At 52.9% G+C, this 9529-nt stretch overlaps 1 protein-coding gene across 1 annotated transcript in view; it reads left to right on the top strand.

The window, feature by feature from the left end:
- Positions 1–1168: 1168 nt before the first annotated feature.
- Positions 1169–9529, top strand: part of TPST2 (tyrosylprotein sulfotransferase 2) — a 55041-nt gene continuing 46680 nt past the window's right edge. The window contains exon 1 of the mRNA XM_040250991.1: positions 1169–1252. The gene's annotated coding sequence lies outside the window, so the exon portion shown is untranslated. The remainder of the gene's footprint in view (positions 1253–9529) is intronic.

Here is a 9529-nt window from a genome sequence, read left to right as displayed (position 1 = left end):
AAGAGACCTGGGTTCGATCCCTGGGTCAGGAAGATCCCCTGGAGAAGGAAGTGGCAACCCTCTCCATTATTCTTGCCTGGGAAATCCCATGGACAGAGGAGCCTGGCAGGTTAGAGTCCATAGGGTCGCAAAAAGCAGGACACAACTGAGCACACGCACAAACAACAACAATATGTGTGTGTGTGTATGCAGTTATGGAGGTAACTATTATAGAAATTATTTTAAATAGGTAATATATGAAAGAAAGTGAAAGTGAAGTCGCTCAGTAGTGTCCGACTCCTTGCAACCCCATGGATTGTAGCCTGCCAGGCTTGCAGTTCAAACGGAAAAAGAACAAAGGCTCACAGTAAAAAGTAAATCTGTTCCCCTGCCTCCCCTTCCTTCAGGTATTCAACCCACATGCATATAACGCACAGATCGGTCTATTATCTGCTGTTTTACAGATGTAGAAACAGAGGCACAGAGAAGTTAGGCTGAGATGAGACCTACCAGCCCAGAGTTTTCGTCTTGTCCGTCAGGGATTCTCCACCTCGCATTTAGGCTGGATGGCTCTTGGTTTGGGGGGAAGGAGGTCAGCCCTCCTCCCCTCCACAGTAGGCTATTTAGCAGCATCCCAGGCCTCCACCCAGTAGATTCCAGTAGAAACATACTCCCACCTTCAGCGCCGCTCCTACCCCCCTACCCCCCTCCACCCCCGCAGCGGTGACAATCAAAAATGTCTTCAGACTTTTCTAAATGTCTTCCTGGGAGCGGGGCGGTCCGCAAGAGAGCGAAATCACACCCTCTTTGAGAACCATTGATGTATACCAACTGTAGGGCAGCCCTTCAATCTCGTCTTTTTTGTTTTATGCAAACAGCATTTAAAACACTCTGCCCAGGGTCTGGTTTTCTTCTCTCGCACCACTTCCTGGCGATCTTTCCACTCCCCTGCATACAGACAGAGGGAAATTCTCTTAAACAGAACTGCCGGCGGGAGGAAAAGTGGTGAGCTGCCTGGGCCTGGGGGTAAGTCGGCGTGTGGACCAGGGTTGCTCTGGGACGTCGCCCTGGGACGCCCCGCCCCACCGCGCGGTCTGGAGGCTGGCGAGGGTGACAGGGAGAGGCCGTGGGCGGGCCTGAAAGGGGGCGGGACCACGTTCCAGGCACGCCCCCGCGCGACGTCACGGCGCCGCGGCCACGCCTCCCCCGGCCCGGGCGGCTGGCGAGCTGGGAGTCGCTGGGCGCGCGGGGCTGCCGCGGCGAGCCTCTCACGGTAGGTGGCCCCGGGGCGGCGCGGTGCGGGGGCCTGGGCTGCTGTCGCCTGCAGGAGGCCGCCTGCGGGTCGTCCTCGAGCGCCGGAGAGCCCTCGGTCCTCGCGGCTTTTTCCCTGGCCCGGCCCGGCTGCTCCGGGCTTCGGAGCTGGGTGCTGGGAGGAAGGCGGCGCTGGCGGTCGTCTCGCGGATCCGTACCCGCTCCGTGCGCTCCGTGCGCTCTCCGCGGGATGCGGCAGAGACCCAGTCCCCGTGACTCGGATCCCGCGGTGAACCCGGGAGGTGCTCAGCGTCTGTGTGTGTGTGTGTGTGTGTGTGTGTGTGTGTGTGTGTGTGTGTATTGAGGGGAGAGGGGGCGGGAAGCAGCGTGTCTCCGCTGTCCGAGCCACCGACCCCTCCCTGGCGTGCGCGGGGACCCCCACGCGGGCGCCGAGACGCGCGGGGGGTGGCGCGTGGAAGTTAACTTGCAGCCGCTGTGGAGTTGCGAGGCGTGTCTCAAGTGGAGGAATTAGGGGAAGGAAATAGTTGCCTGGAGCGGGGAGTGGGGGGCGCCGAGAGCATGAGATAAGGGGTCACCCGCTAGGAGGGGTGTGGAGTTTGACCACAGGATCCCACTGCCCAGAAACCTCCGGCTCTCGGAGGAGTGAGCTGAATGGGAGATGCCTCGTAAAGCTAGGACTGGGAGTGGCGGCCAGGGAAAGGGGGCATAGTCACTAAGGTTGGGCGCGCCGGACCTGGCAGAGCCTGTCATTATGTGGGGCAGAGGTCGAGGTCTAGCTTTCCCACTTCAGAGGCCCGCCCCCCCTCGTGAGGAAGGGTGGGAACCATCCGATTGAGTGCAGTAGTTGGAAGGGCTGATCACTTTGCCTTCTTCTCCTTTTACAGATGGGGAAACTGAGTCTCAGAGAGGTCTTGTGTCCACGGCCTTAGATCCCACAGCTAGGATATGGCAGAAGTGAAACTCAGCCTGAGGCCCCCTGACTCCGTGTATCTTGTAGAGATGTTGGAAGGGAGGTGCGGGCGTGGGGAGCTGGTAAACTACTCATCCTTCAGAAACCTCCTTGAGCAGCACCTCCTTCTGGAAGCCTTCCCTGGCACTCTACAGGCATCGTTCAGTTCAGTTCAGTCGCTCAGTCCTGTCTGACTCTTTGCAACCCCATGAACCTCAGCGTGCCAGGCCTCCCTATCCATCACCAACACCCAGAGTTTACCCAAACCCATGTCCATTGAGTTGGTGATGCCGTCCAACCATCTCATCCTCTGTCGTTCCCCTCTCCTCCTGACCTCAGTCCTTCCCAGCATCAGGGTCTTTTGGCATCGTTGGGCCTTCCTATTTGGTATCCCACAGAGTTAACAGGCCCTTGCTTGTTAACCTTTTTGCAGGTCTGTCTCCCATTCTGGGCTGTGGACACTTTTCCCTCTACTCCATCTCACACGCCTTCATTTTGCTGGGTGGCTTGATGGTTATGCCAGGCTTCTGGGTTTGGACAAATCTTGGTGTGACTCACTCTGGTTTAGTAGTCATGTGGTCTGGGCAAGTCATCCCCTGCACTCAGCCTCAGTTTCCATGACTGTGAAATCGGGTTTATTGTGTCACTTGTGAACCATTTTAACCCAGTGACTCCCAATTGTACTATTATTTATTTAATATATGTGTTTATATCACCTTATTTTTTAAAATCTCATGTAATTTTTTAAAATCATAGCCTTATTGAGATATAACTCACATACCATACAATTCACCCATTTAAAGTAGTCAATTTAGTGGTTTTTGAGATAGTCACAGAGTTGTGCAACCGTCACCAGTGTCTAATTCTAGAACATTTTCACTGCCCATAAAGAAACCCTGGGCCTATCAGCGGTCACTGCCAATCCCTCCTCCCCCCAGCCCCTGGCAACCACTTATCTACTTTTCATCTGTATGGATTTGCCTATTCTGGACATTTCCTATAAAGGGAATCATGCACTATGGCCTTTTGTGATTGGTGCTTTTCACTTAGAATGTTTACAAGTTTCATCCACGTGCTAATATGCGGTACTTTATTACTTTTTTATTTTAGCATAAAAAAATATATTTATTTGGCTGCGCCGGATCTTAGTTGAGGCATGTGGGATCTTCAGTCTTCGTTTCAGCAGGATCTTTAGTTGTGACATGTGGGATCTAGTTCCCTGATCAGGGATTGAACCCAAGACTTCTGCAGTGGGAGCATGGAGTCTTAGCCCCTGGACCATCAAGGAAGTCCCTATTTTAGTAGCTCATTACTTTTTTGGGGAGTGCATTGCATAAATCATATTTATCTGTTTATCAGCTGATGGGCATTTGGGTTGTTGCCATTTTGGGACTATTATGAATAGTGCTGCTGTGAACATTCCTGTACAAGTCTTTGTGTGGGTGTATGTTTTCAATTCTCTGGGGTACAGCCCTAGGAGTGGAATTGTGGGGTCATATGGTAATTCTTCGTTCTACCTTTTGAGGTCCCTCCAGACGGTTTTCCAAAGCAGCTTCGCTGTTTTAGAATCCTGTCTGCAGCAGATGAGGGTTCTAATGCTCTTGAACAAATTTAGTCTTCAGCAGCTGAAATCTTCCAAATCACTGGCTTTGACCCCTGCTAGGTAGAAGTTAATGCATGTGAAATTAATGCACATGAAATTTACACAGGTGAAACTGAAACACAGGAAATTAAGCTCTTCCTTAGCAGAGTAACTGGGAACGCCCGGGTACTCTGAGGAAGGGAAACAGATCAAGTACTGGAGCAGTTAGGTGAGGTCCATGTGCCCCGTGTCCTCCTGTAACAGTGAGAAATATTTGCTGAGGTTCCTCCTGCCAGATCCTGAGCGGGACCAGGGGAGGCCATGAGGAAAGGAATCCCGGGGCTCACTAGGCCCACCCCGGGACCCGGCACACGATCCAGTGGCGCCTTCAGGGGCCTCTGCGTCGGCTGAAAGGAAAGGGGGATGGCTCAGACCCCCCAACCCTAGGCCAGCAGGAGTGCCTTCACAGCTGAGGCTCCATGTGGAAGCCAGGGACACCTCTGACAGGTTTCCTAGCCTGCAGCCCTCGGGCTTGAAGTGGAGTCTGGTCCTGCCTGTGCTCCACCCCATACCCCCGTGACGTCCCCTGGTGGCCACGAGGTTCCCTTATCTTGCATTCACGCTTAGTTGTGTCCGACTCTTTGCAACCACATGGACTGTAGCCCGCCAGGCTCCTCTGTCCATGGGATTTTCCAGGCAAGAATACTGGAGAGGGTTGCCATTTCCTCCTCCAGGGAATCTTCTGAATCAGGTATCGAACTTGCGAATCCGGAGTTTCCTGCACTGCAGTCAGATTCTTGACCGCATGAGCCATTGGGCAAGTTAGATATACCCTAAGTGGGCCACTGCTTATTTCCAGAGACGCCCCCCTGGGCCTGAGGCCTGAGGCCTGACCGACGGCCACCTGTGTCCCTCCTCTCGGTCATTGCCCCCACACCTGGGACGCCCACACTCCTTGTCTTTAGATAAGACAGGGCTGCCCAGGAAGAGCCCAGGTCAGAGGGCGCTGGTATCGTGAGACCACAAGGGGGCTTGAAGGTCACCAATTCTTTCTGAGGTTCAGCCTGTAATCCGCTGGTTCAGGAACCTCGGCTGGCATTGGGTTGTGCATCCCGGGGTCCCAGCCACCGGCCTCATCCCACCCAGGCAGCCACTCTTTGGGAGGGCCGTGGAGACCCGGCCTCCTGATGGCTGAGTCCAGTCCCTCCTGCTTTTGTTCACTCGTGCATCCTTTCCCTACCTTGGCCTTTTAAAATCCTGAATTCTGTGCATGGAGAAGGAAGCCTGGGGAAATGGAAACAGGGCTGTGGTGGTTAGGCAAGGTGTTGCCCCTTGCTGGGCCTCAGTGTATCCCTCTGGGGAATGGGCGTGGACTGAATGCAGTAGCACCTTGGGATCTGTAAAGCGCTCAGGTGTGTTATCCACGTGACTTCGTGGATCAATTTGTAGCAAGAGTGGCAGCTCAAAAGCGGCTGATATTGACCCGAAAGCCCGGGTGTGACCGTCGTGGCTTTGATCTGCCAGGTGGCATAATGGAAACCTGTCTGGATAGCAAGCTCCTGGCCTCCCTACTTGCCACCTGTCCCAACTGCCTGCCTCCTCGCTCTCTGCAGACACATCTGTTCTGTCTGGTTCCCGGGCAGGTTCCAGGGTGCCGGCCCCTTTCCACGCCCCCTGCTCGGGTCTCCTCCACCCCGGGCTTCCACAGCCCCGAGGAGAATGTCTGGGCCACCAGGTGAATTCCCGCATCGACCAGACTTTTGACCCAGGCAGCTGAGGCCAGAGAGTGGGCTGGGCCATAGCATCTTTGAGGGCCCGGGCCTGTGTTTGAATCCGGGCAGTTCCACACGAGGGCGAGGTGTTCCCTGGCTGACTCCCCAATGCCTCAGTTTTCTCATCCACAGAATACAGGCGAAGCTGGGACCTACTTCCTGCGGGTGTTGACGGGAGGGGTTGGGGGTAAAGTGCCCACCCTGCCCTTAGGGGAAACGCCAGACCCCTGGGGTCAGACGGACTCTTCAGAGATACTCGAACAGTGTTGCTTTGTGAGACCAGCTTCCCCATCTATCCAGAGGCAGTGATTATAAATACAGTGTCAGCTGGGCTCACTGAGTGCCAGGCAGTGTTCTAGGTATTTTCTGTGCTTGAATTCACTTAATTCTCCCACCCGCCCTCCGGTGTGTCCACGCAGAGGCACAGAGAGGCAAGGTCATTGGTACAAGGTCACCCAGCTGGGACGTAGGGAGAGACAGGGTTTGAATCCAGAGTCTACACACTTTTTTTTTTTAATCCTTTTATGTGCTGGGTATTGACTGCTACGCAAGCTTTCCTCTAGTTGCAGAGAGTGGCGGCTTCTCTTCGTCTTGGTGCACAGACTTCTCGCGGTGGAACACGGGATTTCGGGCTCTAGAGCCAGAGGCTCTGTAGCTTCATTGCTCCGAGGCAGATGGGATCTTCCCAGATCGGGATCGAACTCATGTCTCCTGCATTGGCAGGAGGATTCTTTACCACTGAGCCACCAGGAAAGCCCCCAGGGTCTTCACTGTTAATTACCATCTTACCTGCCTCTAGATACCCTGCCTTCAAGTCTAGCATACAGAAAATCTCAGTTACTCTTATTACATTATTATAGAATTATTCTTAGATATTTTATCATAAAATTTATCATAAAATTACTGTATGTTACTAATAATTGTTCATCCATTTTTCTGCCCTTCTATCCACACTGCCTCTGGATGGACAGAACAGGCAGGGCTTTTGGCTTGTGAGGTCTAGATTTCTCCTCTCCACCCCGGTGTCCCAGTCTCATGAGCAGCTGGGGGCTGGGCAAGAGCTCAGAGGCAGCTGAGTCCCAGCTCTGCCTCCAGAGTGCTGTGTGACATTGGACAGAGTGCTTGCCCCCACTGAGACTCCGTTTCCCCACCTGTGAAATGGGTAGGCAGGGCTGTAACAAGCTGCCAGTCAACGGCTTCACCCCACAGGGTGGCTCTTGTATACTCCCACGATGTTTTATTTTAAAAGGAGAAAACATTCGAATATTTTTAGAGAATAATGCCAAAGCCTCCCTTCTTAGGGAAACTCAGGAGCTTGGGCCACACTAGAGTGTCCTGAAGCTGCCCCTTTGGTGGCCTGGGCTCTCTTGGTTTCTTCTCACCGTGCCCCAGCCCTGAGGGTCTCTGGCCAAGTGCACACCTTCTAGGCTCTGAGGACCCCAGGGGCCTGCCTGGGTGTCATTTGAATGAGCAGATCCGTTGCTTTAAATACGAATATGTATTTTAAACCACTGGTTTCAGTGTTCTTCAGGAGTTCTTCCAGCGCTGCTTTTCTGGGTCATCAGAGGCTGAGGCCTCTTACCTCTTCTGCTGCTGTAAACCTTCAAGGCTTTTCTTTTTAATGTGGCTGCTCCAGGTCTTCGTTGAGGCTTGCGGGATCTCTAGTTGCGGCATGTGCGATCTAGCTCCTTTACCAGGGATCGAGCCTGAACTCTGCATGGGGAGCGTGGAGTCTTAGCCACTGGGCCACCAGGAGAGTCCCCTCAAGGCTTTTAACATGGCCTTGTCCCCATCCTGCAGTCCCTCTCTGGGCCCCAGGGTCCTGCCTTACCAGGTCCAGGCCCCTGACTAGCCCACAGGGTTATTTGGGGGCCAGGTGAGGTCCCTCTAGGGCTTCCCAGGGGGCTCAGTGGTAAAGACTCCACCTGCCGATGCGGGAGATGTGCGTTTGATCCCTGGGTCGGGAAGATCCCCTGGAGGAGGAAATGACAAGTCACTCCAGTATTCTTGCCTGGGAAGTCCCGTGGATAGAGGGCCTGGCCGGCTACAGACCATGGAGTGGCAAAGGGTCGGACACGATTGACAGAGGCCCCTCTGCCGGGAGGACTGGTGACTGTGTCTGCCCCAGCACGTCCACGCTGCCTCACAGCTGCAGGAGCACCATCCCATACCCTCTCCCTGCCCTCACAGGGTGCCAGAGAGACACTTCTCTATTGACATCTTCGTTTCCCAGAAACTGACACTCTGGTCACTTCCCTGAAGTCACGCAGGCCTGAGGTGACAGCACCAGGATTCGAACCCACTCCCCAACTCCAGTGGCTGCCGTGGCAGTTCAGCTGTCCACCTGTCACTGCACGGATATCTACAGTCAGCGCCGTGACCCCTGCACCTGGCCCTGGGCCACACTGGGTCCTCAGTAACTTGCTAAATAAATAAGGGCACGTGGCAAGTTCTCAGCTAGATGCTGGGGTGCAAGATTCAGGAAGCCACCAGGTCCCACTTTTCCCGGAGCACATGTTCCAGTAGAGGCGGCAAAAAGAAAAAGAGAAAATGATATCTGTGACCTGAGCTGCCCAGCTGGGAAACTGGGGCTTCCCAGGGTGGCTCAGCAATAAAGAATCTGCCTGCTAATGCAGGAGACACAAGAGACGCCGGTTCCATCCTTGGGTCAGCAAGACCCCCTGGAGAAGGGAATGGCAGTCCACTCTGGTATTCTTGCCTGGAGAATCCCATGGGCAGAGGAGCCTGGCAGGCTACAGTCCATGGGGTCTCAGAGAGTTGTACATGACTACGTGACTGAGACACACCACACCTCTCAAACTTGAACACTTGCACAAATCCCCTAGAGATCTCGCCGAACTCTGCAGATGCTGACTGGGCAGGCCTAGCTCTCAGGGGACTCCAGTGCTGCTGTCTAAAGACCACACTTGAAGCAGTGACAACCTAGATCAGAGGTCAGGAAACTACAGCCCATGGGCCAAATCTGGTCCACAGCTTGCTTTCATAAATAAAGTTTTATTAAAACATGAAATAAAGTTTTATTGAAACCTAGACAGCATATTAAAAAGCAGAGATGTTACTTTGTCATCAAAGGTCTGTCTAGTCAAGACTATGGTTTTTCCAATAGTCATGTATGGATGTGAGAGTTGGACTATAAAGAAAGCTGAGTGCCAAAGAACTGATGCTTTTGAACTGTGGTGTTGGAGAAGACTCTTGAGAATCCCTTGGACTGCAAGGAGATCCAACCAGTCCATCCTAAAGGAGATCAGTCCTGAGTGTTCATTGGAAGGACTGATGTTAAAGCTGAAACTCCAATACTTTGGCCACCTGATGCGGAGAGCTGACTCATTTGAAAAGACCCTGATGTTGGGAAAGATTGAGGGCGGAGGAGAAGGGGACAACAGAGGATGAGATGGCTGGATGCCATAACCAACTTGATGGACATGAGTTTGAGTAAACTCCGGGAGTTGGTGATGGACAGGGAGGCATGGCGTGCTGCGGTTCATGGGGTTGCAAAGAATCGGACATGACTGAGTGATTGAACTGAACTGATTGAAACGGGCCCACACTTCTTCCACCTACCACAGCAGAGTCCAGTAGTTCTAACAGAGACCGTATAGTCCACAGACCTGAGAACAGTTTTTATAAAAAATCACTAGTGCTTTTTTTAGGGAAAAGAAAAAAATTCTATTGAATTTGTTACAATGTTGCTTCTGTTGTTTATGTTCTGGATTTTTGGCGGGAAGCATGGGGGAATCTTAGCTCCCTGACCAGGGATTGAACTCATAGCCCCTGCATTGAAAGGTGAAGTCTTCACCACTGGACTACCAGGGAAGTCCTGACAATAACAATTATTGGGCCCTTTATAGGTAGTCTGACAACCTCCATCTACTCATATTACTCAAGTAATAGTGTTTTGTGATTTGGTGAATGTAATGTTGTCATAAAAAGGATTGCAGTTAACATTTGAGGGCC

The sequence above is a fragment of the Oryx dammah genome, unplaced genomic scaffold (genome assembly GCF_014754425.2).
Source record: "Oryx dammah isolate SB20612 unplaced genomic scaffold, SCBI_Odam_1.1 HiC_scaffold_12, whole genome shotgun sequence".
NCBI lineage: Eukaryota > Metazoa > Chordata > Mammalia > Artiodactyla > Bovidae > Oryx > Oryx dammah.
Note: the sequence above shows the minus strand (reverse complement) of the source record. Positions and strands in the feature narration are given on the sequence as shown.